At 24.8% G+C, this 15,366-nt stretch overlaps 1 long non-coding RNA gene across 1 annotated transcript in view; it reads left to right on the top strand.

The window, feature by feature from the left end:
* The first annotated feature begins 406 nt into the window (after nucleotides 1-406).
* Nucleotides 407-15,366, top strand: part of LOC148935694 (uncharacterized) — a 175,958-nt gene continuing 160,998 nt past the window's right edge. The window contains exon 1 of the long non-coding RNA XR_016140116.1: nucleotides 407-781. This is a non-coding gene — a long non-coding RNA (uncharacterized LOC148935694). The remainder of the gene's footprint in view (nucleotides 782-15,366) is intronic.

The following is a 15,366-nucleotide window of genomic DNA, read 5'->3' as shown; positions in this document are numbered from 1 at the left end:
TATGTATATATATATATATATATATAATATATATTATATATCATTATTACATAGTTATATATTATTTGATGACGTTCGATTAGATCAATTATAAGACTGTGATTAACGATGAAAAATCGTTAATTTATTGTTGATGATATCAAATAATAAATATTATTTTATTTTACATTATATAAATAACTCGTATTATGAATATGTAAATATTTTAATATAAAAGTTATATTTAACTAATGGAATTAAACATACAAAAGATAAATTTTATTAAAGTAGATACTTCCTTAATTGAACATAGCACAAGAATATAATTTACTTGACATATGCATATACATACATGCATCAGAGACGTGCGCTGGCGCGTAGATTGGAGAAATGGAATGGGGTTTAAGGAGGGGATAACGCACAGACGATCGCAATGACGGAACGTGCGACAGTACACAGCGAGCTGCTGATACGTGAGTTTGTTTTTGTGGTATACGTTCCGTTTTGAAAATCTTATAGCCACGTGGTTTGCATTCTTACGGGATTCTCATCTTGTTATTGCCGTCGTTGTACATTATTGCACAATCGCGTGACCTTCGGGAATCAATGTCGTATGTCTTATTTCATTACAATTTAAATTGACAATTGTCAACGATATTACTTGTCCCACAATCTTCCGCGATATCGCCGCTCCGCTAAAAAGTTAAAACTTGTAGAATATTCGCGTGTGTGAAGTGAGTGATATTTATGAATGTTATTCTTAATGCATGATGCTTGGACTGTGACAAGAGTTACGGAAAAGGTGTGTAACAGCTCCATCATTAGCTTTTTATATTTTATTGAATAGCTTTTATTGAATAGTTTTTAATAGAATGCAATTATTAAAAAATTGAATTGTTAACAAAACAGATAAAATACAAAAATCAGAAAATTCTGTAGTACAAAAGTAAAAAGTATATTGCACCACATTTCTTTTATGTTATACAAATATATAAAATATGAAATAAAATTCTTTCTTACATTCCATAAAGAGACATTCTTTTTTTTTATAAAAGAAATAACTTAACATCAATGAAAAATAGTATAATAACATTATTTCCCTAATAAGCTCTAAAAGAATCATGTAATTTTAATATTACGTTTTAATGTTATGCTTTCATATTAAGAAACATGAATAAAAGTTAGAAAGAGAAAATTGTTATATAGATAATATAATTTATGAGAAAAATGTTTACCGAATTATTTATTTTAAATTATTTTAGAGAGAATTAATTTATTTAAAAAAGTGTAACATTTTATCAAATAAAAGACAAATTAACATTTAAAAAATAAATTAAATTTTTTTTTAGTAGAATTTAATATATTAATACAAAATAATTAACTTAAATTTTTATTTAGAATTATCGATTTTATCTTGAAATTTAATTGAAAATTAAACTATATATGTAAAATGCTCCATGATAAACTGATTGCCTCAATTTGTTTTTGCGAACTCTATTATAAATACGAAAGCAATATTGCGTTTGATACCCAAAGAAACGTTTATTTTCTCGTTTAATAAATGAAATCAAGTTAATGAAAATGAACATTTCAAATATGAGTTTTATTATATTCAGTTTTGAAATATATACTCTATCGTTAAGTAACGAAGAAAATAGCATTCCTAATTCTCGTTAATTTATAGGAAATATGAATTTCTTATGAAATGAAACATATATATTTATTCATATTTTAATTACACACCGAAAGTCTTTTTAAGAATTCTAATTCTTTTACCTCTCCCCTCCCCCCTCCCTTTCTTCCCTTCTCCTTCCCTCCCTCTCTCTCTTCCCTCTCCATCCTCTCCCTCTCTTCTTCTCTCTTTCCCTTCCTTCTTCTCTTTCCTCTCTTCCTCTTTCTGCAAAAGTAAGTAGATTTCCTTTTCTTAGCACCCTTCTCTTTGAACACATGCATTTTAAATATTATCTCTCCATTTAAGAATACTTTGTTTAAAATACATAAAAAGCATAATATTTTGCAATTTTTTTTATTATTATATATAGCATTATAATTGATAAATTAAAATTTTAAAATAATTTTTTTAATATTTTTTCCCTCTTACTTAAATTTTATTATAATTATTAATATTGTGAATTCATATATAAATTATGTATATATATATATATATATTTCTTTTACTTGGATAGAAACATAGAGTATATATATTTTAAGATAATGGTGATAATATATTGTTGTATATAACATATTGTTTTATTTAATGAAGACTAGGAATATAAAATTGCAGATTATATATAATTAATCTACTAGATTTTTAATAACACATTTTGAAAATCGAAGTATATTTATAAACCTAAAATTAAATGCTTCACACACACACACACACACACACACACACACACACGCGCGCGCGCGCGCGCGCGCGCGCATGCACGCACGCACGCACGCACGCACGCACATTGCAATATAACTAATATAGAAAAATTTTAGATACATGCATTAATATGATATAGTATTATACCTGTCAACTATCACAACAGCATTAAAGGTAAACAGAACAAATTGAACGCCACTTAAATTAAAATAAAAAATTCGCGTTACCTTGAAATTGTGCAAACTGGGTTTGTTTCGACAATTTCGACGGTCTGCTGTGATAAACCGCATAATAACGTCAATTTGGATGGACGACAAACAGCGATAAAAAAAACTCGTTTTGAAGTTTGTAGAAATAATACCGCGAGAAATAGTTAATTAAAAAACTTCAATTTCTTTTCAAAAAATCAAACGCACTTTTTTAAAAGAATATTTGGGAAAATATTCTAATATTGAACATTCTAATAGTATTAAATGAAAATATTTGTTACAACACGCGCGCGCGCGCGTATTGTATGCACATGTGTATATATACAATATACGTGTGTGTGTGTGTGTGTGTGTGTGTGTGTGTGTTTGCGCGCGCGCGCGCGCGCGCGTGCGCGTTTGTATATGTGGATGTGTAGAGTAAGCCAAATGAATTTTAATTGAATAACTGTGAATGAATCTATAGATTACAATATTTTTGTAACTAATTAATTGAAAATGAGCTTCCACGTAAACTAAATTTTATTCTTTGAGAATCATGAAAGGTAATGAGATAAACTAAACTTTGCTTTTTTTTATAAATACCCCTTATTTTTGGATGTACTAATCAATTAGGTTATCTTCCTTTAAAAGAATAATTGTAAAAATATGTATAAAAATTGTACTATCAATTGGACTATCAATACTTTAAAAGTTATTTTATATTTATATGTTTCTGACATATGTTAGCATAATAAAATATCTCGTAAAATATTATTTTTTTTATTATTTGTTTTAACATTTTTCTGTTTTTTATAGAATAAGATAAATGTCAATTTAGAGAGTCACAGGCGCGAGCGCGCGAGTGTGTATAGTAATTGCAAATATCTTGAAAAATAAAAGATGTACGGACGAATGTTTTGGACAAAAATTATAAAGTTTTGTAGAGGCTACATAACGATATGACATTATGATATTGATTTATTCGTAAGTGAAGTCACTATCGAGATTTTATCATAGTCGCTATTTTTTTAAATGGAATCATATAATCTTTTTGGCATAATTTGATCTTTCTAATTATTTTGAATATAATAAAAATATTTAGGTAAAATTATAAAAATACTAGTAGTTTACAAAATATCTTATATATTTTACTTTAACATGAAAATATTTATTTCGATAACTTGATACCTTTATGTAGAGGAATGTTGAGAAGATCCTCAGATATTTCTCGGAAATTAAAGATTATATTTTAATACTGATGAAGAACATAATTTGTTTAAATGATTAAAGAAATAAAATTCATATATTTATTATTTGTTTTTATGTAAAAACAGCAAAAAGCAAATTTCTCAAATGCAAAAATAAAATTCTTATGATTTTCTTTTGCAAATTGCGTGATTTAAATAATAGTGAGTTATTGATAATATTAGGTCAATTTATAATGTTTCTAAAATTTTTATTTATATTTTTCTCTTTCCTATTTTTTCATAATGCAGTTAAAAATCGGGATGTAAAATAAACTGACACTTTAGCTGTTAGGTAAGACAAATACTGTAAAACATGGTAACTTAACCTAATGTAACTTTTATGATTGCATTATTACTTATATCTTACGGAACAGCAAAAAGGAAAATAAACATAGTTTATTAATTTATTTCATTAAGTCTTTCAATACAATTTTCAAGACTATGAATTTTGATATTACTGTCTATGTCACTTTTGGGGCACAAATTTTGATTATCTTACAAAAAAGTTAATTATTGCAAAATATAAAACATATAATATTATAAAATCGGTTATTTCATCTGATAAAAAGCACTTTCTAATATGTATTTATGTTTCTAAAATTTTATATTTAGTTTTTTTTTATAAGAAATCTAATTAAAAAATAATGTGTGGTGATGGTATTGATGATTTTTTTCTACAGAATAGACAAATTGGTGTAAAAAATATTATTTTACAAATAATTATAACATTTGTAATATATAACTACATATTTTTTTAAATAAATTTACATATTTTTTTACATTAATTAATTTGTTTTATTACATAAAAATGTCAAGATACAGTTATTAAAAAATGAATAGTTTATAAGATATTTTATATTCTATTTTATATTCTATTGTATATTCAGAATATATAATAAAGTATAAAATATCTCATAATTAATTATTGATTTGTTTTATATCTTTATGATACACTTCAAACGGATGTTTTATTATTTGTAGATCACACTTTCAAGCATCTTGTCTCCCTAATAACCATGAGCGTGCATAACGCTAAGTTATTTCGGATTTCATGTTTATGCGGATCTTTATAAATTAATACCATTAATAAATCATTAATTATTAAATTAAATCATTAACTATTGTAAAAATTGCAAAATGAAAGATTTTTCTATTCAGTTTACATGTTCACAAGAGATACAAGAGTCATTAATTATGAATCATTCTGTTTATATGTATACATATTTACATACATACAAACATGTTTACATACATCAGAATAATATAATAATATTCAAAAATATTTGATTTTATTTAAAATTACAATTTTTATTTATTATTTTAAACTTATTAAATTTCATTTTTGTTATGTCGGAAGAAAGACTTAACAATATTACTTTTTGTCTTCAATTTATTTATTATAATGCTAATATAATGTTATTATATTATAAATATAATTGCTTTTATATTGAATGAATCGAATATTTATATTTATCACTGTACTGATATTTGATAACTAAATGACAATATGGGATTAAATAATATTTTTGGTTAAAATTATTAAATTCATTTTTGTTGTTCTTATATTTTGGCCATATTACACTAAGAATGTCTAATAATACATTGATCATTTATTCTGTTGTTTCACGATTGCATAATTTCTGAATTAATAATTGAGGACAAACCGCACAGTAAGAGGAAAATAATCTGTGAAAGTTTGTTGCGCGTTGAAAGTATAAATAAATACATTTTTATTTAATCCTAGATTGCTAGGTGTTCATTGTATAATATATTTGAAAAATAAAATACTTGGAAAAAATATATAAACCTTATAGAAATAGCATAAAATTTGATTTTAATAATAACATTTTAATAATAACATATCAAATTTTCATTAAACATATTTCTTAATATTTAATATCATATAAGTAAGTAATAAGTCTTATAAGTAAGTGTTAAGCATATTATAACAAAAAAATCTAATTTCTTACTCTTAATTATCATTGTACAGTGAAAATTTATAGAATTACCTTTATTTAAAAATAAGATTTGGTTTTTCTGTATAATATAATATAAAATATTAAAAAGTAATATTTTTAAAGTCTTTTTTTCATATAATAGCAAAAAATAAAATTTAATAAATTTAAAATTATAAATAAAAGTTTCAAATAAAATCAAATATTCCTTTACATATCAAAATAGATTGTTATTTCCTTGATAAAAATAATTTCAATAAAATTTAAATACAAATATTGCTTTTCTTTCTTATTTAATTATAAATTAATTTATGGAAAAAATTGAATAGAGTTGAGAAGAAAATATTTTGAATTTTCACCGCCATTAAGACTTATGATGAACGTAAGATGTGTAGCACGTGCCTTTGAAAATAGATTTCGTGATCGAGAATAGTTCCAGCTGGCCGAAATCTTGATTCTCAAATGTATCTTTTTTTAACCGACGACAACACGTATTTATGTCTAATTTATGTATTAAAAATTAATTAAATATCTAACTTAATAATTCATTGTTTTTTAATTATGAAATTGCAATTATAAAATATTATTTATATGAAACATTTCTGAATGTACATAATCATCTATTACAATTGATAACAGAAAGATTTTGTCATTTTTGTAGCAAAATAAATAAAAAATATAGAATAAAATTTTTTTATATGAATCTGTACGAAGTTTTTAAATAAGTCTTTAATTAAAACTTAATTTAAAAAAATTTAATTAACTTAATTTAAAAAAACTTTAATAATTAAAATGTTAATGTATTTAGATTTTTGTAATTTAAATAATTTCTAATGACGTTATCATATGTTAATAAATATCTGGAAGGTTATGTTAACAAATTCATAAATAAGAAAGTACAATATTCCATTCATTAAAATAATTGAAAATATTTTATTAATGTACTGAATATAAATCAAACATGAAATGATTACATTTATTTTTTTAATGACATGACAATGTAAGCAAAATTACAAATAATCCTGGATAATACGATGTTATTTTTTTTTGTATTTTAATAGAAATTAATAGGATAATACATACGTACAATATATATATGCATTTTATATATATATATATATATATATATATATATATATCACCGGATTTATTATTTGATTTGTGTGTGTGTGTGTGTGTGTGTGTGTGTGTGTGTGTGTGTGCGTGCGTGCGTGTGTGTGTGTGTGTGTGCGTGCGCGCGCGCGTGTGTGTGCGCGTGCGTGTGTGTGTGTGTGTGTGTGTGTGTGTGTGTGTGTGTGTGCGTGTGTGCGTGTGTGTGTGTGTGTGTGTGCGTGTGTGTGTATTTTTATATATAAAAAATTTATTTTATATTTATTTTTTATAAAGTTTTAATTTTTAAAGATTATATTATTAATAATATCTATTCTAGTCCAGTCATATATACATGCACAAGTTTGAAACAAAGTTGCAAACAATTATTGTATCAATTTCGAAGAGTATACTCATTAAAACATCAGCGAAACGAATGAAAAATAATAGACGCAATTTTATTTCTCTAGATAAAGGAAAACAGGAAGAGAGAAAAAGCATTTATTCCCGCAGGCTGTAATAAATACTCGGATGCTCATGGAACGTATATCTGTGCATACAAAAAATGCAATCACTATGTTTTTTCTAAATTGTTGTTGTTTCATATTTATATCTAGAATTTATTTTTGAATAAAATTCTATTGTTGATTTTCTTTATATCTCATCATTTTACTCCTATTACATTGTAGCATCATATTATAAATATGAATTATTATCATTACAATATTATTAGTATAGTAGTTTCAGTTTCAGTTTTTGTGTGCCCGTGCATGTCCTCTCCCCTTCCCACATACAATATCAGACACCATACACATAATATCACACAAATAAAATGTTAAAAGAGAAAATATTTTGACACGATCTATTCTATATGAGTACTTGTGGTTGCTAACATTTTTTTTATACACACCTGTGTATATAGAAGAATTAATTATACGTCTTTTTTATATTACTTTTATTTTATATTTCTTTGTTTGTGAAGCTTGTTTCTCAATTAGGATTATATTTTCATTTTTAATATTTGAATAATTTTAATATTCTTTTTCTGATTGAATATTTATTATTTGAACAGATGATTGCAACACTTGCTAATTACTTATATTATACAAGTGACTCAAGGTTACACAGTAGTGTTTATTATGTGTCTTAGATTCCCTCTCTGTCTCTCTCTCTCTCTCTCTCTCTTTCTCTCTTATTTTTTATTCTTTTCTATTTTATTCATTTATTTTATAAAACGTAACATTAATGTATTTTGAAGAAGAACGGCTCTTTGAATGTTTTAATTGATTTTTTTATAAAGATTTGATTGAACTTTAATTGATGCTGAATTACTTTTTGATAGACATTTATAAAAGTTGATGTTTTTTAATTTACAAGCAGAAAAAGATAAAGAAAGAGAGAGTCATTAGTAATATAAGAATTAATAAGATTAATGTGCATATGTAAATAAAATAAAATTCAATATATTAAAATTTGCGAGAATTAAGTTCGATAGGATAGAGAAAGTTGTTGCGAGAAATTACGGGTATCGTGATTCGCATGATTGGCATTATGCGATGCACGTATCGTTGTCGCAGCTTGCCATGTAATATGTCTCAGTTTGCGACGCGGATAAGACCGCATCTCCTTGATTAGGCTTTATCTCGTCCACCTACGGCACGGCGGCGCGGATATTAAGATGAACAAGCGTAACACGCGCGCACTGTGAGACCCATTATGTGATTGTACACATCTATATGCCTTAAGCTTGTTCCAAAGAAAGATATATGAAGCATATAATTAATAAATTAAATTTTTTTTAAAAATTGATTATTGATTAAGAAAAAAGTGAAGAGATATTATCATGACAGTTCCATTACAGTTTGCAAGTGATGAGGAATTAATATAAAATAATTTATTCATAAATCTTACGAAATCTATAGACCTATAGATTTGAGTCCGATTATTTTTTTATTTGTAATTTATCGTATTTTTCTCTGAGACAAAGTTTTTCTCATCTGGTCAGGCGAATGCAATTTTTCACACGAGTAGATGACGCGGATGAAGCACGATCGTCAAGATACACTTATGGAAACTCCTCAAAGAAACATTTAGGTAAAACGTTGACGCAACTCCTTATTATATTTCATATTGCTATTGTTTCAATGACTTTATCTCGGTGTGTATTGCACAATTTTCTAGATAAACAGAAATATATTATCTGATTGAATATCTATACATATTATACATATTATAATCAATATAATTATTTTACAATTATGTTATGTACAAATATTAAATAACATGTAAGTATATATGAAAGTATTACATAACTTTAAATTCTTGTAAGAAAAGGTAAAATAATTTTTATATGACATTCTATAAAAATTTTTATATAAATTTTTATATATATTCCTTATTAAACGTACTATTGCAATATTTTGTACAATGATTGATTGTGTACAATAAATATTAAATTAATTTCGTTATTGCCATATCATATTTATCTTCATTTTATTATGCGATCTTCTATTTGATCCGATTTTCCTATGACCATATTCTTACTTGTTCTTTTTATTTTATTTTGCAGCATAGGCGAATAACATAAAATGTAATTAAGAAAACATGATCGAATTAAATACAAATATGAATTAAAAGATTAACTTTTTTCCATATAAAATTTTGCAACATAATCAATAAAGTTAAAAAATAAATTTTATATAAGACTAACAAATATTAGCCTATTATATAAAATTTAAGTTAATTAGTCTACAAAAAAGTTTTTGGTTCTGATTATAAAGCCTGATTCAAATGTTTTGTATATATTTTTGATTGCAAAAAATGAATTTGATTTTGAAATGTATATATCGATAGAATAAAAAATAAAATAAAAACAAAATTCCAATTATAGATTTCGTAAAAAGACGATAAGATTATATGTAATTATGTATAAAAGAGCATGTAATGTATATTTTATTGCATATTTTATTTTACATAAAAAAAATCACATAATTGTAATTGTTTATATTATTAGAGAATCTAAATGAAAAAATGAGACTATAAATAGGAATTTTAAATAAAGGCGGAGGGGTTTTCAAATTTTTTACATTTTTTCATAAATTTTCTTATTTAAATGTTAGCAATTATATGTTCTTTTATATATAATAAACTGTGCGATAAGATATATACTATAAAATGCGTTATATGCTTTTTAAAATACAATACATTATGATATTTTTGCATTTTTTGCACGAACTTAAAAAAGCTTGATGCCATATAAATTTAAAGATCACATTCATTCCTACTATCAAATAATCTATGTAAAATATAGTACCGTTTTAAAATTGGAAGAAAGAGTTTCTTTAGAATTTTTTTAGTGTAATTAATTTACAAAATAAGTCAGTTTTAAAATTAACTTGTGTGCATTTTTGGATAATCTTTTTTTAATTACTGTAGCCATGCACTATATACGCGTTATTTATTATGGAAGATATTTGTCCACATATTAATTGCCAATAGTATTGTTCAATACTACATTTGCTAAAATTTAATTAATAAAATATCAATGTTATAAATATAAGAAATATACATATGTGAAATATATAAAATATATTTCACAAACAATATTTTGTTTTTTTAGTAATAAACTTGGCATGTTAATTTCTGAAGTTTAAATAATGTTTCGTTTAAATAATGTTTCTAATAAATGAAGCTTGTTCACATACATTTGTTATGTTGTTCACATACACTTATTTTGTGTATGCGTGAGCGTGTGCACGCAAGTATGTAATAATAATTAATAATAATTACAAAATATATTGTCACTTTCCCAAGCATTTACACTCATTCGCACACCCATATCCCTCCACATCACCACACTGACACCCCTCACAACTACACTCACACTCACATCCACACCCACATTCCCCCTCCCCTCATATATAGATTCCACATTACGTTCAGCGTCAGCAAGATTTTTAACGATTTGACGATTTAAAAAAGAAATGGAAAGATGAATATTCATATCTATTTCATACAAGCTATAACTTGTAATAAAGAAAGTTATTTTTCTATAAAAAAATCAAGATCACTTTGAATAGATAACATCTTGAAATTTTTTTCATAATATTGTAGGGATCTTTTTTTTCATAATATTGTAGGGATTTTAAAAAGAATTCAATGTTATGTCAATGTTATATAAGCAATTATGAATCTAAGCAATAATTATTACGCATAGCAATTTGTTAAAAAGAGCAGAACTTTGTATCGCACAAAACGAATAATTTTTATAATTTACAATTTACAATAATTTATTTGTCTCCTGCTCGGAGAATAAAAACGCCATGAACTAATAATAATACATCCAAATTTTTTATCACTTCGAATGCCTATATAATATTATTCTTTTAATTCAAAACGATTTTGATTTTTTGAGATAATGATTTAAAAAATTTTTTTAGAATTAATTATTTTCTTAACTTGATTTAAAAATTGATATTATTTACAAATACAAACAGCGATGTCAAATTGAGTGAACCAAGCACATTGTAGTCAAGTATATGTGTACTTAATAGATATTCAAAGTTGATTTTCTTGAAAACGGAGCATTATATGAAAAAAATTTATTCTATATTTTCGATTTTTACATGAGGAATCATTTTCGATTATATTATAATTTCTGAAATACTCTGTATATAAGAGAGAGGATGTTTCATTTTACGTTATATAGTCGTTATATTCAAAATAAAAAATTTAAATATGTTAGGTAGGAAAGTTGTTAGGTTTTAAATGGCAAATTAACAACATTAGTATATATACAATATTAGTATACATAACAATATTAGTATGATAGCATTATTAAGATTTTACTAATATTGCTAGAAATATGCTAGAAATATAAAAAAAGACCGATAAATAAGATAATAGTAATAATAACAAGAAGTAAATCTTAATTTTATTCTTGTTTATAAATATAAATACAAGCAGACATAAAGAACCATTATGTCGAGATTTACAGTTAGTACATGCATATTTGATGTTCAAAATTACTTCTCTCGAAAATGAAACCTGACACGCAAAAACTTAAAAACTATATCGTGCATTTTTGACTTATTTTTTTCATAAAGAATTATTCCTTTTTTAATTGTATCATGATTGCTAGGACTATATATTATTTAAATATTTTTTAATTTAATTTAATATTATCTAACTTTTAGGTTCAAAAAGATCTTCTTAATGTCGTGAGGCTTATAGAAGAAACAGTATATAGTTTCATATTGTAAATTGCATATTTTTTTAAAAAGCAATTGTATTTTTGTATATTAGTTAAATGATTTTATTATTCTATGCATACAAGTGTTGAAACGAAGTTATTGAAAATTAATTTTATGAGGGGAAAAGAGAAGATATAATTCTGACGTTAGCTCATTATGTAGAAACTAATGTCAAGTAACTTTGATGAAAATAACATAGTTGATGTCAAAAGCAGATGTCAAATCTTCTTGTAATTATATGAATTTAAAAATAAAAAAGATTATTAACATTAAATATCTTAGTTGTCAGATATAACTGTCTGTATTCTTTTATTTCATTCAATAAAAAAGAAATATTTTATATTCGTATATATTACATTAAGGTATTAAAAATTAAAATATATATGAAATGTAAAGTACTTATAAAATATTCAATTTTTGGTTTCTTACTATTATATCTTTCTACTATTATATCTTTCTATGTTTTGAGAAAACTATTTATATAAAAAATTATAAAAAAAAATATTTATTTATTTAAAAAATATCATTATTACCATACTTATGGAATACCATTTTACAATATTTTGTAATATATATGCGTATGTACGTACGTATGAAATGCGTATGAAATTATTTATAGCATATTCTTTTATGTAGTTTATGTAGTTTATGTAGTTTATACATGATTTATAATTTATAATTTTATGTAAATTTGTAAACACAATTTGTAAGCACAAATAACTACATTTTTTACGAAATTTTGATGAAATTACATCACCGATTTACATCACATTGTCGACTTTGCCAAACAGAAAAGAACTAAAATCAGAATGGAAGAATGTGTATAAAGGAAAAGCGAGCAAACAAATGATAGCACGTGCGGAAAATCGCCTTATGACGCTTCACATCGTTGATGCTATGGTGTTACACGGCGATTTCCATCAGGTGTAAAATTCGCGTTCTTCGTTCTCCTTCTATCTTTTTCCACAACAGATGCAATTTTCTGGTTTTCTCGTTTTATGTTCCTTATCTTGAGAAATGTCAACTAAAGTTTACACAGAAAATATTTAATACATAAAAAATATGTAATGTTAATTAATTATAATTCTTTATATAATATATTTTTTTCTATTTATGCAAAGGTGATAACAACTTCGTACTGAAAACTAAGCTATACGTTTTTTTTGAGTGTGGTTAGAAAAGCATAGTAAAAAAATTTTCCATAGTTTAACAATTTTTCTGTTTTTCTATTGATGAATATTTTCCATAAAATGAATCAATGTATAATCTGTCATACAAGAGCATGTCATCGATTACTCGTATACTTATCTCTTGAAATAAAAAAAACTTTATTAGACTTGTCAAATTATTAAATATTCTTACTCTGTTATAAAAGCATAAGAAATAATATTAATATCTATCCGAGATGGTGCACATAAGAAACGTCAGTCTCGACACGAAGGGGTGAAGTGCATTCGAGGGGGTGGGACCATCATCTCTCTGGAGTGCCGGTCGTGGGGATTCGAAAAAGAATACATGTATATATGTATATTGTAATATATATATATATATATGTGTCATTGTATTGTTGACGTGTTATTCTAAACACGTTATTTGCGATAAATATCATCACATGCCTCGGTAGTCGAAAGGATAAGATGCTTGCCCGGTAAGCAGGAGATCCAGGTTCGATTCCTGGCTGAGGTGGTATTTTTTCGCAAAATAATTGCGAGTTTTCACGACTGGTTCGTGGTCGGGCCCCGCCGTGACGCACACCCTCCCTTCTTATTAGACTTGTCAAATTATTAAATATTCTTACTCTGTTATAAAAGCATAAGAAATAATATTAATATCTATATCAGTTACTGTGGACATTTAAAGAAAATGGACATTGAGGCCATTGAGGACATTGAGGAAGCAAATATGAAATGAGATGTATAAACATTATTTGAAATTAGAGTAATGTGACATACACTTATAAATCATCTTTCGGACATATGAGTTTTTAAACGCAAAATTTAGTCTATGGTAAAAGCAATTAGATTTCTAAAAAAAAATAATATGATAGTTATTATCCGAATTTTCATTATTATATACAAAATCATTTAGGTAGAATCATAAGAAAATAAATATTTTATGATAAATATATTTCTATTTTCTATTTTGTAAAATATATTGATATGGAAAGATAAAAATTGATTCATAAATGTAAAAATGTATAATTATCTAAAAGAAAAATGTAGTCATATATACATTGAATACGCAAAAAAAGGCTTTAATTAATTTTTTGGAGATAGTTTTGTTTAGTAAAATACAGCATAAAATATAGCAGTATAATACTGCTACATATATACAAGAAATTCAGGGATGATTTATTATTGTAAAGAATGTTACAAAGCATATATAAAATAATCTTATTAATCTATGTATACATTAATATTATAAGGATGAGTAAAAAGTCGCGAATCGAATTTTTGAAATATCTCGAAAACTAAGCATTTCCGAAAGAAAAGTTTCTTACAAAAGTTGTAGGTTTTTAAATGATCTATTCAATGATTTGGTCTGATCTTGGCGTCGCCAAGGTCAGGTCAAGGTCACATAGATATTTTTAAATAGCACACTCTATTTTTGATAAAAATAACTTTATGTGTTTTGAAAAACTCTTTACAGCAGGTTCTGAAATATTAGGTTCTAAAATAAAAAATAGGGTGTGCCATTAAAAAAATTGATTTGATCTTGATTGGCGACGCCACCCATGATCAAATTAACCAGATCAGTGAATAGATATCATTTAAAACCTAACAACTTTTGTATGAAACATTTCTTTGAAAAATGCTTAGTTTTTCTAGATATTTTACCGGTCCGAGATTTTTTACTCACCTTGTATAATCTACACAAGAATAAAATGTATGAACAGAATTCTTTAACATTATAATAAATCTAAATGTCAAAGAAAAATTAAATAATTTTAAAATATATAATAATAAAGGAAATTAATAATATATAAATAACTAAATAATATGCAGCTGTCACTCGTTCAAAATTAACTCCTCAATATACAATAAAAAAAAAGTAGGAATTAAACTAACCTCAAATATTAAATAACATAATTAATTTAGATATTCAAGAATATCTAAATTAATTATGTTAATTGAAGTAATATAAAAAATATATATAAAATATTAATATAATCTTTTTTTCTTATTTTAGATTTATTACATATACTTATATAAATATGTAATGTTTAAGTAATAGAAATGTACATGTGAGGCAGCTTATGAGTAAAAGTATATACAAATAATGTAT

Source organism: Pogonomyrmex barbatus, unplaced genomic scaffold, assembly GCF_055798465.1.
Source record: "Pogonomyrmex barbatus isolate J1 unplaced genomic scaffold, ASM5579846v1 scaffold4, whole genome shotgun sequence".
In the NCBI taxonomy this organism is placed as follows: domain Eukaryota; kingdom Metazoa; phylum Arthropoda; class Insecta; order Hymenoptera; family Formicidae; genus Pogonomyrmex; species Pogonomyrmex barbatus.
The sequence above is the reverse complement of the archived record's forward strand: the minus strand, read 5'-3'. Positions and strand labels throughout refer to the sequence as shown.